The 16,169-nt window shown below is 51.7% G+C and overlaps 1 pseudogene; it reads right to left on the bottom strand.

Annotated features, from left to right (window-relative positions):
- Positions 1-13,631: 13,631 nt before the first annotated feature.
- LOC149123190 (U2 small nuclear ribonucleoprotein B'' pseudogene) lies at positions 13,632-14,140 on the bottom strand (annotated as a pseudogene).
- Between the last annotated feature and the right edge of the window lie 2,029 nt (positions 14,141-16,169).

Here is a 16,169-nt window from a genome sequence, read left to right as displayed (position 1 = left end):
TCACCCTGGGCGGAGCTGCCCGACCCGGGAGAGGGTGGGGCAGCGCCTCCAGCGAAAGCAAAAGGTAGTTATTTGGCCTGCGGGCTGCGAGAGCTGCGTGCACAAACTGAGTTGAGATCAGCTTGTTTTGGTGCAAACACATTTTGAAATCTGTCCACGTGGGATCTTCAGGGAGTTCATGGAAAATGCCTTGTGTGTCAAAACTACTTGCGGATTTCAGCATTGTTTTGGGACAAAATAAACTTCTCTCTTCATTCAGTGTTCCCACAAGCATTTTAAAGTTAGCGGTGTTTACTGCCGAAAAGTTGTAAAACGCAATGAAAAATACAATTCCCCATAAGTTCACCTTCCCCGGGGACTGCCAATGTTAATATCTTCTAAAAAACTGAGATATGACTTATGTGCAGTAAAGTGCACAAATCTTAGTAAGTCTTACTGGTGCTGCTATTTTGGTGAATACTCTCTTTTCTATGCATAATTGGACATTTATATTTCTTAGAAAAAGGATTATCCAATAGATATCTGTGTCATTTTTCCCTAGGACAGTCAAATGTCACATTTTCCCATAGCATTAAAAATCCTTGTACATGTTCATTTGTATTGCTTTTCTAAAAATTTATTTACTTAAAAGGCAGAGTGACAGAGAAAGGGAGGGAGAGAGAGAGAGAGAGAGATCGAGAGAGAGAGATCTTCCATCTGCCGGTGCACTCCCCAAATGGCCTCAGTGTTCAGGGCTGGGCCCGTCCCAAGCCAGGAGGCTGGAGCTCCACCCAGATCTCCTACGTGGATGGGCAGGTGGGTGAACAAGGAGTTGGATCAGAAGCAGGGCAGCCGGGACTCAAACCCGTGCTCCCGCGTGCAATGCAAGCGCTGCAGGCGGTGGCTTAACCCCCTGTGCCACAAGGCCGGCTTCATTTCTCATGCATCCTTTTTTTATTTGAAAGGCAGAGTTACAGAGAGGCAGAGAGAGGCAGAGAGAGGGAGAGAGAGAGAGAGAGAGAGAGCGCCTCCGACTGCTGGTTCACTCCCCAAATGGCCACTCCCTGTTCTTTGTCCTAAGTCTCATCAGGGTGATTAGCCCTGTCAATCCCCTCTCACACACTTCCTCAATGACTTTTGCTCCTTGTGTTTTTCCTTCATCCTCATACACACCCCATTAGGAAAACACACAGCGGGTATAGCTCAGGTGGCGCGCGTGCACCCACAGCTTCCAAAATTGTGCCATCCGTCTGCGAGCTGAGGAGACCCAGCTTGCTGAGGACACAGAAGGTGGCCACATTAGGGGGTCCCGCCTTGGGTCACCCAAGCCCCTGGAGGCCATGGTGCAGGAGGCACCCAGAAAATGCCCAGTGCCCTGGGAGCCCCGGCTGCTCTGCAAAGCACCTGGAGTCGTGGCTTCCTTGTGGCACTCAGGGGGCAGGGGGCGGGGGGCTTGGCTTCTGCCCTCCGTGTGGCCCTAGAGCAGCCCAGAGCCCTGGGAAGAGGAATGCACTCTGCAGCCCCCTAGCCTTCTTTCTGCCTGCCCACCCCGCTTTTCTCCTCCTCCTCCATGCTCCCCCCAGCCTTCTCCAGAACAAAGGGAAAGATCTTCAATGTTGCTGACAAGAGGCCCCCTGGTTAATGGCCTTGATCCTGCCCCGCCCCCTTCCCTCGCTGCTGGACCCCAGGTGCAGGGGGTTTCATCACTCCGCTCACATCACCCAGGGGCTCCTGATTAATGGGGCTGTCTGTTTTCTTTCATCCTCATTCCCCTCCCACGCCCCACCCCCCCATGTGCTCCTTTTCTGAAGTGTTCCATACGTGTGCGGTTGTTCTTGGAAAATGTGCCTTGTACAACTCCACACGTGGTTTTACTTTTTTGACTTTTCAATGTTGAAATAATCAACTCAGGAGAAGTTGCACAGACAGTAGCCATTGTCCTGTGGACCCCCGTCCAGCTTCCTCCATGGTGAAGTTATACAACTGTGGTTAAAACAGCAAAACCAGGGGCCAGTGCTATGGCGTAGCAGGCTAAGCCTCTGCCTGCAGTGCAGGCATCCCATATGGGCGCTGGTTCGAGTCCTGGCTGCACTTCTGCCGGTCCAGCTCTGCTTATGGCCTGGGAAAGTAGTGGAACATGGCCCAAGGGATTGGGCCCATGCTACACACGTGGGAGACCCAGAAGAGGCGCCTGGATTTGGAGCAGTTCAGCTTCAGCCATTAGAGGAGTGAATGAGTAGATGGACAGACCGTTCTCTCTGCCTCTCCCCTCTCTTTGTAACCCTGCTTCTCAAATAAGTAAATAATAACATTTTTTTAAAAACCCAGGAAAACCAGAAACTGGAACAGCCAGTTAAAAACAGGCTGTTTTTTTATCATTCTGGTTTTTTGTTTTTTTGTGTGTTTTTTTGTTTGTTTTTACCTGTGTTTGTCTATGTGTGTACACAGTGCTGTGCAATTCGACGCCATGAATAGGTTTGTGTGCAGGGCAAGCCTTTGGCCTGAATGGTTAAATGGCAGTTAAGACACCCACATCCCGCATCAGAGGGCCTGGGTTTGATACTCAGCTCTGGCTCCTGACTCCAGCTTCCTGCTACCGCAGACCCTGGGAGGCAGCAGCGGTGGCTCAAGGGCCTGGGTTCCTGCCACCCACATGGGAGACCTGGGTTGAGTTCCCAGCTCCCAGAAGCTGGGCCCAGCCTTGACCAATGCTGGCATTTGGGCAGTGACCCAGCAGATGGCAGCTCTGTGTGTGTCCGTCTGTCTGCTAAGTAAATTAATAATACAAAACTGGGGGGCGGCATTGTGGTGCAGAGATTAAACTGCCACCTGCCATACTGGCATCCCATTTTGGAGCGCTGGTTGAAGTCCTGGCTGCTCCACTTCTGACCCAGCTCCCTGCTAATGCACCTGAGAAAGCAGCGAATGACGGGCCAACTACTTGGGTCCCAAGACCCAGATAGAGTTCCAGGGTCCTGGCTTCAGCCTCAGCCTGTATTGTTGAGGCCATTTGGGGAGTGAACCAGCAGATACAAGATCTCTCTTCTCTCCTCTCCTCTTTCTCCTTCTCTTCTTCTCTCCCTCTCCCTCTCCTGCTCTGTAACTCTAACTTTCAAATAGATAAGTAAATCTTAAAAAAAAAAAATACAAGGGCCAGCGTTGTGGCAAAGTAGATAAAGCTGCTGCTTGCTGCCAGCATCCCATGTGGGCACTGGTTCGAGTCCTGGCTGCTCCACTTCCAATCCAGCTCTCTGCTATGGGCTGGGAAAGCAGTAGAAGATGGCCCAAGTCCTTGGGCCCCTGCACCCGCATGGGAGACCCAGAAGAAGCTCCTGGCTTCAGAGCCCAACTCCAACCATTGCAGCCATTTGGAGAGTAAACCAATGTGTGTGTCCCCTCTCATTCTCTCTCTGTAAACTCTGCCTTTCAAATAAATAAATAACAAAAAAAAATTTTTTTTAACAGTCAGAGTGGACAGTGAGAGAGAGAGACAGAGAGAAAGGTCTTCCTTTTACCATTGGTTCACCCTCCAATGGCCGCCGCGGCCTGCACGCTGTGGCGGGCGCACCGCGCTGATCCAAAGGCAGGAGCCAGGTGCTTCTCCTGGTCTCCCATGGTGTGCAGGGCCCAAGCACTTGGGCCATCCTCCACTGCACTCCCTGGCCACAGCAGAGAGCTGGCCTGGAAGAGGGGCAACCAGGACAGAATCCGGCGCCCCAACCAGGGCTAGAACCCAGTGTGCCTGTTGAGCCTGTTGAGCCACGGCGCCGGCCAAATAACAAAATTTGTTTTAAATGACAGACTCTCCCACCAGCACCACAAGGGACTACTTTGTGGTATGCCTTTACAGTCACACTCCTGTCCCTGTCCCCTGACAGCTGTCATCTCTTCCCTGTCTCTAAAGTTTCCTAATTGTTTTTAACTTCTTTTCTTTCTTTCTTTCTTTCTTTCTTTCTTTCTTTCTTTCTTTCTTTCTGAGTGGCTTATTGACTCTTTTTTTTTTAAGATTTTATTTATTCAAAAGTCAGAGAGTTACACAGAGAGAAAAGAGGCAGAGAGAGGGAGAGGTCTTCCATCCGCTGGTTCACTCCCCACTTAGCCGCAACGGCTGTAGCTTTGCCAATCTGAAGCCAGGAGCCAGGAGCTTCTTCCAGGTCTCCCATGTGGGTGCAGGGGCCCAAGGACTTGGGTCATCTTCTACTGCTTTCCCAGGCCATAGCAGAGCTGGATAGAAAGAGGAGCAGCTGGGACTAGAACTAGCACCCATATGGGATGCTGGGGCTTCAGGCCAGGGTGTTAACCCGCTGCACCACAGCGCCAGCCCCTAGTTTCCTAATTTTTTAAAAAAAGATTTATTTACTTGAAAGAGAGTTATAGAGAGAGGGAGAGAGAGAGAGAGAGAGAGAGAGAGAGAGAGAGAGAGAGAGAGGTCTTCCAACCGCTGGTTCAATTCTCAAATGGCCACGACGACTGGATCTGGGCCAATTCAAAGCCGGCAGCCTGGAGCTTCTTCTGGGTTGTCCCATGTGGGTGCAGGGGTCCAAGGGCTTGGGCCATCTTCAACTACTTTCCCAGGCCATAGCAGAGAGCTGGATCGGAAGAGGAGCAGCCGGGACTCAAACCAGCGCCCGTGTGGGATGCCTGCACTGCAGACTGGGTTTTACCTGCTACGCCACAGCGTCAACCTCAGTTTTCTAATTTTGAGTGATGTTGTGTAAAGAGAATCAGCCAGTGAATAACTTCTTGAGACTTTTTTTTTTTTTTTTTTTTTTTTTTTTTTGCTAATCCTCATGCCCTTGAGACACACCCAAGTCATTGTGTTCATCAGGTTTTTAGTTCTGTTTGCTCAGTAGTATTCCATGCGGACTCCCAGAGCTGCCCTCTGCTCACTCATTGAGCTGACGGATACTTGGGAAGTTTCCAATCTGGGGCTATTACGAAGAGAGCCACTAGTAACGTCGGTGTGCAGGTTTTATGTGCGTGTGAGTTTTCACTTCTCTGCGATATTTGCCCCTAGAGTGTAACTGCCAAGGCTGCCACGGTGCGCGTGCGTTTCGCTTTATAAGCAGTTGCACAGTGTTTTCCACGGAATTTTGCACCAGGAATGCGGGAGAGAGCAGCGTCTCCGCAGGCTCACCAGCACTTCCCGTGACTGCTGGCCGTCCTCATAGGTAGACAGCGATTTTGTGACTTTAATTTCAGCTCCCTGGTGGCTAATCATGTTCGTTCGGCATCGTTTCCAGGGCTGTTCCCCCTACATCCCTCCTCTTGGGCAGGTGTCTGATAAGACCCAAGGCTCTTTGGCTTCAGACAAGGGTTTCTGGGGGCGTATTTATGCTGGAACGCAAGGGAGACTCTGCGGGTAGAGCCGCCCCGGTACCACCGGCTCAAGAAGGGGAGCTGGGCAGGGCTGTCTGATGGACGGGAGGTGGACCGGCGCCCCTCAGCTCCCAGCGCCTGGATCCATTCCTAGCCTTGCGTTCTGCAAAGGTGCCTTTGTTTTTTATTCTTGCACAAGACTCACTCCAAAGCCACCCCACCAAGATCACCTATTGGCCCCATTGGGCTACTCCAGGCATGCGTCCAAGCAGCAGGGGGTCTTTTGTGGCTAGAGTGTTGGTATTCATCTTCTCTGCTTGGCCTGGAGCTGGGTGAGCGGCCCAGGGCCAGAGATGGTGGGAGGTGGACTTGGGTCAGGTCCTGATGGGCTTGATTTTCAGTGCTACTTCTGTCCTGTTTCCTGTTCATGGCTTTGGCCCATTTTCTAATTGGATTGTTTGCTTTGCATTCTCAAGTTACATAAATGGCATTTTGTTGCATGCTTTGCTTTGTTGCCTAGTTTTTTATTCCACAGGCCTGTGCCTGCTGCTTGGAGCACATCTAAGGATACATCCCTCTTTGCTGCTCAGGGTCCTCCCAGAGGTGCACCTCCCACAGTTCATCTGTTTGTGACCCCAAGAACCCAAACTGCCTTCAACCCTCAACGCCATAAATAACTGCACCCAAGGGAGAATGTATTTATTTAAAAAAATTTACTTTTTAAAAGATTTCTTTCAGGGGCCAGTGCTGTGGGCCGAGGCCACAGCATCCCATATAAGTGCTGGCTCATGTCCTGGCTGCTCCATTTCCAATCCAGCTCCCCACTAATGCGCCTGGAAAAGCAGAAGAAGATGGCTCAAGTGCTTGGGCCTCTGCACCCACGTGGGGGACCCTGAAGAAACTCTTGGTTCCTGGTATCAGATTGGCCCAGCTCCAGCAGCTGTGGCCACTTGGGGGAGTGAACCAGCAGATGGAAGGTCTCTCTCTCTCTGTAACTCTGCCTCTCAAATAAATAAATAAATCTTAATATATATTACATATATATATATTTCTTTCTTTTTTGTAGTTCACTTCATAAATGGCCACGACAGCCAGGGCTGCACCAGACCAAAGCCAGGAGCCAGGAACTCCATCCTTGTCTCCCACATGGGTAGCAGGGGCTCAAGTACTTGGGTTGTCTTCTGTAGCCTTCCCAGGCACATTAGCAGGAAGCTGGATCAAAAGTGGAGCAGCCAGGCCTCCGAACCCACATTCCAATATGGGATGCTGGTGTCACAAGCAGCAGCTTAACTTACTGTGCCACCACGCCGGCCCCAAGAATGTCTTTGAGGTCATTCACAAGATGAATGCTGGGTCACAGGCTGCGTGTACACAGAGCCCCAGCCTGCACCTTGCCGACTCCTGGAACTATCCAGCTAAATTTCCAATGTGAATGATATAGAGTGATAGCAAATTATTTTAATCAACTTTATTAAGATATAATTTCTATATAGTAATATAAACGCATTTTATGTGTACATTTTGGTAACATACGTTTTATGTGCACATTTTGGTTTGTTTTGATAACGTACACAACTGTGAATACAGTCCTGACCCAGCTATGAATCATTTCTATCACCCCAAAAGTTCCCTGTGTGCTTTCCCACGTATCTTTTCTCCTTGCCCCCCCCCAAAAAAGAAACCATTCATTTCACTTTTTTGTTGTTGTTGTTAAGATTTATTTGAAAGGCAGAGTTACAGAGAGAGAGATCTTCCATCTAATGGTTCACTGCCCAAATGACCAGGGCTGGGCTAGGCTAAAGCTGGGAGCCAGGAACTCCATCTGGGTCTCCCGTGTAGGTGGCAGGGACCCAAGCACTTGGGGTCATCTACCATTGCCTTCCTGAGCACAGTAACAGGAGGTGGATAAGAAGTGGAGCCGCCAGGACTCGAACTGGTGTTCACATGGGATGTTGGTGGTGCAGGCAGCAGCTTAACCCGCTGTGCCGCAATGCCAGCCCCTCATTTGACTCCCACCGCTGTAAATTAGGTCTTCCTGTTCCAGAATGCTATCACAGCATTAAACTGTGTGTGTTGGGCTTCTTTCACTGTGCAGGGAGGTGTGGAGAGTTGAGAGTATAAACAGCTCATTCCCTTTTATATATATATATATCTTGAAGAAGTATTTATTGTGTGAATATCAATTTGTTTCATTTACTTCTAGTTTGGGGAGTCTGAGGCTACTATATCTAAAACTGCTATCTATTGCTTTTCTTTTCTATCTGTTTGCATTTCTCTGCTACCTAATACAGTTTAACTTCCCTATTTCTGAACTTTAAAATATCCTCATTCTGGGGTGGGCCTTTGGGCTGGCAGGTAAGGTGGTGTTTTAGACGCCCACAGCTCCATCACAGAGCCAGGGTTCAAGTCCCAGCTCTGCCTCCTGATTCCAGCTTCCTGCTCATGCACCTGCCACCCACCGGGGAGACCTGGATTGTTTGTCTTGGGCCTGCCCCAGTCACGGCTATTGCAGGTATTTGGGGAGGGATTCAACAGAGAGTGGTTTTGTGTCGCTGTGTGTCTGTCTCTGTAAGCAAGCATGCACACACACAGAAACAAATTTCCCTTCTGCAAATTGCCTATTCTTAGTCTTTGTTCCTTTCCCCCATTTGAGCCCTGTCTTTTTTCTCCTTTGGTAGATTCTGGATCTGGATAGTGGTTTCTCGTTGTCTTTTGAGGTCACAAATACATCCTCCCAATTGGTGTCATTTCTCTGTCGTCATCCTGGGGCACAGATCTCTAATTCTGATGAATTAAATTGACAGATTTCTTTCCTTATAGTTTGTGTTTTTGAAATTTTCTTTGAATCTATCTCCTGTGTCTTGAGAACACAGAGATAATCTTCATTTTTTTGTGATTATAGATTAATACTGCAGGGCTAGCACTGTGGTGTGGTAGGTAAAGCTGCTGCCTGCAGTGCTGGCATCCCATATGGGCACCCGTTTGAGTCCTGGCTGTGCCACTTCCAATCCAGCTCTCTGCTATGGCCTGGGAAAGCAGTGGAAGATGGCCTGAGTGCCTGGGCCCCTGCACCCACATGGGAGACCTGGAAGAAGCTCCTGGCTCCTGGCTTCAGTCGGATCAACTCCAGCCATTGCAGCCATTTGGGGAGTGAACCAGAGGATGGAAGACGTCTCTTTCTCTCTCTCTGTAACTCTGCCTTTCAAATAAAAATAAATATTAAAATAATAATAATAATAATAATAATAATACTCTTCCGTGAAGTAGGTGATGTTCTTGGAATAGATGGATGGCTAGAGAGCAGGTTATATTATTCTTTGAAGTTAATGGATGTTCTTTTTTAAAGACTTATTTATTGTTTGTTTGTTTATTTGAAAGGCAGAGAGAGAGAGAGAGAGAGATCCATCTTCTGTTCACTGGTTCACTCTCCAAATGGCCACAGTGGTTGGGGTTGGGCTGGGATGAAGCCAGGAGCCTGGAGCTCCATTCAGGTCTCCCAGATGTGTGGCAGGGGTCTTCACTGTGTCCCCCAGGCCCCTAAGTCACCTCTCTGTACTGTCTCGCACTGACACTCTTAAGTCTTCTCCCAATAGCATCCACTTCCATCTCACCCCAAGCAGCAGTCATCAGAAGGGGGCTCTCCCTATGGTTTTCCAAGTTGCAGGGAGGATACCAGGCCGTGGTCTTGGAAAGGGTGGAGGTCTTGCGCTGGCTGGCTGGAGAGCAGGTGAGACAAATTTTACATGTCCACACACAGAACCGGTTGGTGCATTTTTATCATTGGCCTGCACCAATACAGTGGTGACGGGGACAGATGTATTTTGCAATAACATCGGTTGGGACTCAGAAAATGAAACCCCAAAGCATGGCGCTTGGGCGCGCTGAGTGCCGTTCACCAAAGGGCTGTCCAGGCCTCTGTGACCTCCTCCTGCCCGCCTGTCTCTCGTTCCTGGTTCTAAAGGCTCTCTCTGCATATCCCTCACCTGCCCTGGGACCAGATTGTCCAGAGAGCACTGGACTCCGTCGTGGGGAGAGAGGTCTGCAGGCGAGCACCACGTGTAGACGGACTCTGTCCCAGGCCGTCACCTGCTCTCCAGCCCCACTCCTCCCTCCCCAGCGTCACCCACCCTTCCCAAAGCTGCCCGCCTGCCCCTCTCTCCCCTGGGGAAGACAGACAGTGACTCCTAAAGGTCACGGGTTGTTGGGCACTCACTGTGTCAGGAGGCATCCCTGTGCACGTAACACATTTGGAAATCTTTCCCCCCGTTGATCTGTCTTATGTCAGCTTGGTGCAGAAATTCAACTGATTGGAACTTCAGAGGGTAGAGGAAGATCCTCTTTGTCCTACATATCCCAAGGGGACATCTGGTCCCTCCTTCCTTGTTTTAAAAGATCTAGTTGTTTATTTGAAAGGCCGGGGGTGGGGGGGGGGGCGGGTAGGGGAGAGAGAGAAAGAAAGAGAGAGGGAGAGATCTTCTATCTGCTGGTTCACTCCCCACTGGCCCTAACAGTCAGGGATGGGCCAGGCCAAAGCCAGGAGCCAGGAGCCAGGAGCTTCTTCTGGGTCTCCCATGGGGGTGCAGAGGCCCAAGGACTTGGGCCATCAACTGCTACTGGGACTGGAGCTGGTGCTTGGATGTGGGGTGCTGTGTCTCAGGCAGCGGCCTGCTTGGCTGCTCACGGCGCCAGCCTGTGGGGCCCTTTCTGAATGGGCACTGCCAGGATCCAGCTCGAGGGGACCGTGGCCGTGTGCGATGTAGCCACCATCTTGGTCGTGACTGCCTGCTTGCCTTGTAGGCGACTCTGGAGGTCATCCCCAGTCCCAGGACAGGGGAAACAAAGCAGCTGAGATAAGCTGTGGCTCTTGTCTGATGTTCTTATCTCCCCCTGGAATGTTTCTTTGGATGTTCACATTTCTTGAAAAATTCCTGGCGCTGTAATTAGTACTGCCTTTGGCAGCCACTTCTCCTACACTGTTTTGTTTTTTTTTTTTCCAAAACAGAGACGCAGCTGACAGGTTCATCCACTAGCAAACCATCCCTCTCCCCATCTCCCCCACCCCCGCCCCAGAGATCTGCTGCTACAGACTCTTCAGTCAATCGGGGAGTCCCCGGCAGGTGCCCCAGCCTGCAGCACGGCAGAGCCCCCCCACTTCCCATGCCTCTGTAGTACTTTATCTCCCATTCTCTCCCACTCCTCCAATTTAGCCCTAACAGTCTTTAAACAACATCAACACTTTCCCACATTAAAAAACTGTTTTATATATTTATTTGAGAGAGAGAGAGAGAGAGAGAGAAAGACAGAGACAGAGACAGAGTACTCATCTACTGGCTCACTTACCAAATGCCTGCATTGGCTAGGGCTGGGCCAAGCCAAACCTGGGAGCCAGAAACTCTACCTGGGTCTTCTATGTGGGTGGCAGCGGCACAACTCAGGGTGTGCATTAGCAGGAATCTGGACGGGAGTGGAGCAGGGGACTGGAACCCAGGCACTCCAATATGGGATGCCGGCATCATTTATCTATTTATTTAAAAGACAGAGTCAGAGAGAGAGAGAGAGAGAGAGAGAGAGAGAGAGAGAATCTTCTATCCTCTGGTTCACTCCCCAAATGGCTGCAATGGCTGTGCTACCAGGGAATTGCAGGGTCCTTGTCTTCATGCAAGAAAGAATTCAGGTGTGAGACAGAGAGTAGTGAAAGTAAAATAGCAGGTTTATTAGGGCAGGGACATCCGTACAGATGGATGGGCACCTCTCCACAGGACCTGACAGAGAGTGCGCAGTCGCTCGGACTGGGGGAGAGCGAGGTTACATGGTTGAGTGGAGAGAGGGTGGGCGGCTCAGCGGAGAGGCAGAGGGCTGAGCGTGCAGTCCGGTTGAGGCCGGGGGTTTTTAAGGGGATGGGTCTTGCCTCCCCACCTCTGCTCCTCTTGGAACAAAGGACTTCTTGGATGTAAATAGAAGAATTCCTATCTGAGTTTTCCCCCTGAAGTTATCAGACAGGGGGAAGCCTGGCTGGGTTACCAGGTTAGAGGAAGGATGGGCAGGACCCCCTGGGGGATCAGGATCTGAGCAGGATATTTGAAATGCAGTTATCAGGCAGAAGGGGCTGGTGGGGACCCCCACCTGGCAGGTTGTAGGGTAGAAGGGGCAGGGCAGGATGCAGATACTGGGCTGCCCTGAAACGTTATCAGGATGACTTTGAGATGCATATGCTGGACCCGAATGTCTCCTTAGGCCTTTGTCACACACACACACATAAGCTCATATCTGACTTCCTACCTGACAGCTGGAGCTGGACCAGGCCCTAGCCAGGAGCCAGGGGCTTCTTCTGGGTCTCCCACTTGGGCCATCTTCTGCTGTTTCCCCCAGGCCATTAGCAGGGAGCTGGATTGGAAGTGGAGCAGCTGGGGCTCCAACCGGGGCAGATAAGGGATGCTGGCCTCGCAGGTAGAGGCTCAACCACTGGTCCACAGAGCTGGCCCCAGATCTGAACCCCTGTGGAAAGTCAGGAACTGCACCCCAAAACAGGCTGCTCGGGTGACAGAGGCGCTCTCTGAGCTCCCCCATCTGCCCGCACAGCCTCCCAAAGGGAGCCAACAGTCCCCAGTCATTGTCCCGGGACCCCAGCCAGGGCGCCCAGGCAGGCCACCCCCTGCCCAGCTGGGGCTGCTGGGGCCACGCAGGGAAATTAATCGATGGTCGCTTCTTGCGACCACCCCCGCACTCCTCTGCAGCTCAGGGACCACCCCTTCCCTCGCCTCCGTGGCTCTCCAGTGCGCATGCTCAAGATTACGCCTGGGTTTCCCCCGCGAATCTTCTTCTTGTGGGTTTATTTCACAGCCATCTGGAAAGGTGGAGGGAAGCCATCTTGCTCCCCCACACCCCGTTTTTGAGCCTAGCGCTTGCGATTGCGTAACCGCGGTCCGTGCTGTCCCAAGGCACGCAGGCTCGCCCGGGTGTGCAGGGTTTACAGCCCGCGGTGCTGCCCCGGGTGGCCTGGAGGAGTCGGGGGGCGGTCCCTGCTCCCCGCGTGGCCGGCCCTGGGCCCTGCAGGTGCAGCTGCCCGCGCAGGTCTGCTCCCAGCGCCCCGCACCCCGCCGCCGCCCCTCCGCGGGAGGGCTCTGCGCGGCCCCGTAGCCACCTCCCGAGCCAGATAGCCTTGCGTGGAAAGGGTTAACCATTTACGGAAAGCCAAGCGCTTCCCTCGGCTCCCCGCCCCCACTCTTGAGATGCTCTGTGAAAGGTCAGATGTTTCCAGCGTCTCAACAGACGGCCTGTGTCTGCTTAAATGGAAAGACAGCGAGTTCCCGGCACGCAGCCAGCCCTCGTGGGCAGCTCTGGCCCGGTCCCGCGGGCACCTGGCTGGCTGCCCGCCCCGTGCACCCCACCCCCACCCCGGCCTGGGCTCAGTCCCACTGAGTCCCCCTGCCCCCGGGGACAAACAGGACATGACCAGGGAACCGCAGAGCCTTTGTGGAAAATACCAGTAAAAGTTCCGTTTATTCTGTTGCAGAAAAACCCAGGCTAAGCTGTTTATTTAAATATATATTCTCCATGCAACATTTGAAGACCTTTTCCTGTGCATGGGTTTCAAACTGTTTTTGCACCAAAAGAAATTTACTTTCTAATTCCATTGTCGATGTACAGTTTTTAAATAACTGTTTTCAGAGAGAGACAGAACTGTCATATCCTAGTTCACTGTGCAAATACCCACCCCGGGGGAGAACTCAATTCAGGCCTCCCAAGTGGGTGTAGGGAGTCGAACTACTGGAGCCATCATTGCTATTTCACTAGCAGGAAGCTGAAGCTAGGAGCAGGAGCCAGACACTGAACACAAGTACTCTGATGGGAGACTCAGGTATCAGGGCCTGTGCTGTGGTTTATCAGGTAAAGCCACGGCCTGCAAGGCAGACTTCCCATATAGGTGCTAGTTCAAATCCCGGCTGCTCCACTTCTGATCCAGCTCCCTGTTAATGTGCCTGGGAGAGCAGTGGAGGATGGCCCAAGCACTGGGGCCCTGCGCCCACATGGCAGAGTTAGAGAGAGGCAGAGGTAGAGAGAGAGGAATCTTCTATCAGCTGGTTCACTCCCCAAATGGCCCCAAAGGCTGGAGCTGGGCCGATCTGAAGCCAGGAGCCAGGAGCTTCTTCCAGGTCTCCCACGCAGGTGCAGGGGCCCAAGGATTTGGGCCATGTTCCACTGCTTTCCTAGGCCATAGCAGAGAGCTGGATCAGAAGTGGAGCAGCCGGGACTCAAACCGGTGCCCAAATGGGATGCCGGCACTGCAGGCAGCAGCCTTACCTTGCTATGCCACAGCACCAGCCCCAACATTTTCAAATTCTACACAAGCCTGGTCTGCCAGGTACTAAATGTGCTTCCTTGAAACCAGGGTGCTGATTAAACAGCAAGGGCAGGGTCATCTCCTTAGTCCCTTCCCATAAGTTCCTGAAGACTGAAATTCCGTTAGCAGGGTAATTAGGGACCTGAGGGCCTGGTGCTGAACTCCCGTGGTTATTGGCTGAGTTGGGTGTTGTTGCTCAGGCTTTCTCTTTGTGATGCGATTTTCGCTTTTCTCTTTGCCAGCCAAGTGCCACGTATTTTAGATATTATATCAGAATCTGTTTTTGCAAACTGGACTCGCAGTGGAAGTCCTTGTGAGTGTGCAGAGCATCTGCGAGATAACCGAGGCCTGCCCCTCCCCTTCATGGTCTTGGCAGCCGCAGTGTCTACCACGTGGCCAAACTGAGAACGCGGGGAGTATAGGGATCTCTTCGGTTCTTCTTTTTTAATTTTTGTCACTCATATTACTAATATAAATTGTATGATCTGGTCTGATGTCCATGTTTAAGTAGCCAGAGCGCTATGCTCTCTCCAGCAGGAACTGGAAGTTGGAAAACAAGATACAGGTGTTGGGGCCGGCGCTGTGGTGCAGCGAGTTGAACCCCTGGCCTGAAGTGCCAGCATCCCATATGGGCGCTGGTTCTAGTCCCAGCTGCTCCACTTCTTCTTCTTCTTTTTTTTTTTTTTTTTTTTGGACAGGCAGAGTGGACAGTGAGAGACAGAGAGACAAAGATCTTCCTTTTCCGTTGGTTCACCCTGCAAATGGCCGCTGCAGCTGGCGCACCGCGCTGATCCGAAGCCAGGAGCCAGGTGCTTCTCCTGGTCTCCCATGCGGGTGCAGGGCACAAGCACTTGGGCCATCCTCCACTGCACTCCCGGGCCACAGCAGAGAGCTGGACAGGAAGAGGAGCAACCGATGCCCTGACCGGGACTAGAACCCGGTGTGCCGGCACCGCAGGCGGAGGATTAGCCTAGTGAGCCGCAGCGCCGGCCTGCTCCACTTCTGATCCAGCTCTCTGCTGTGGCCTGGGAAAGCAGTAGAAGATGGCCCAAGTCCTTGGGCCCCTGTACCCACAAGGGAGACCCGGAAGAAGCACTTGGCTCCTGGCTTCAGATCAGCGCAGCTCCAGCCTTTGGGGCCATTTGGGGAGTGAACCAATGGACAGAAGACCATTCTCTGTCTCTCCCTCTCACTGTCTGTAACTCTACTTCTCAAATAAATAAATAAATTTTTTTTTGAAAAAAAAAAAATAGTGGAGCAGCTGGGACTCTGCATTTGAAGAGTGAACCAGTGGATGGAAGATATCTCTCTCTCTCTCTCTCTCAGTTTCTCCCTCTCTCTCTCTGTAACTCTGAATTTTGAAGAAGTAAATAAATCTTTAAGAAAAAAGAGGGGCTGGCACTATGACACAATGGGTTAAACTGTCATCTGCAGTGATGGCATCCCATATGGACAACAGTTCAAGTCCCAGCTGCTCCACTTCTGATCCAGCTCCCTGCTGATGGCCTGGGAAAGCCATTGAAGATGGCCCAAGTGCTTGTGCCCTGCACCCATGTGGGAGACCTAGAAGAAGTTCCTGGCTCCTGGCTTTGGCCTGGCCCAGCTCTAGCTGTTGCAGCCATTTGGGGAGTGAACCAGGGGATGGACGTTCTCTGTCTCTCTCTCTCTTTCCTTTCTCTTTGTAACTCTGACTTTCAAATAAGTAAATACATCTCAAAAAGAAAAAAAAAAAGGGGGCCAGTGCTGTGGCATAGTGGGTAAAGCTTCCACTTGCAGTGCCAGCATCCCATATGGGTGCCGGTTCGAGTCCCAGCTGCTCCACTTCTGATCTAGCTCTCTGCTGTGGCCTAGGAAAGCAGTAGAAGATGGCCCAAGTCCTTGGGCCCCTGCACCCACGTGGGAGACCAGAAGAAGCTACTGACTCCTGGCTTTGGATCAGCACAGCTCTGGCTATTGCAGCCATCTGAGGAGTGAACCAAAGGATGGAAGACCTCTCTCTCTCTCTCTCTCTCTCTCTCTCTGTAACTCTTTCAAATAAAAAAATAAATCTTAAAAAAAAGAAAAGATAAGACCCGCCATTAAGACATCCCTCTCTCACACTTCAGGTCTCGGGAGGCATCCGGGGCTGCGGGATACAGAAGCTGGAGCAGAGACTGTCCAGGAAGGCTCATCCAAGGAAGGAAAGGGCTTTTCTTGGTTCTCGTTCCTCTGCGCGCCTGGCTTCCAGGCACTCGCATCAGCTGTTACCATGGTAACGCTTTCCACTAAGCTGCTGGGTATCCAGGGCCTTGTTTATGACGTCACCTTCAATCCCCACCTGCACCCAGGAAGCAGGAACAGGCGTCCTGGCAAGATCCAGGAGCTTGTCTAAGGGGTCACAGCTGGTGAACAATCTCTTTGGGATTCAAACCTAGATCTGACAAGCAAACCTGCATTCTATTCTAAAATTTTTATAAAATGACTGGGGCGGGCATTGCAGCCCAGTGAGTTCAGCCGCTGCTTAGGATGCCCGCATCCCATCGCGGAGCGC

The sequence above is a fragment of the Oryctolagus cuniculus genome, chromosome 12 (assembly GCF_051225735.1).
Source record: "Oryctolagus cuniculus isolate XC-2025 breed Fujian yellow rabbit chromosome 12, ASM5122573v1, whole genome shotgun sequence".
Lineage (NCBI taxonomy): Eukaryota > Metazoa > Chordata > Mammalia > Lagomorpha > Leporidae > Oryctolagus > Oryctolagus cuniculus.
This window is presented reverse-complemented; position numbering and strand designations above follow the sequence as displayed.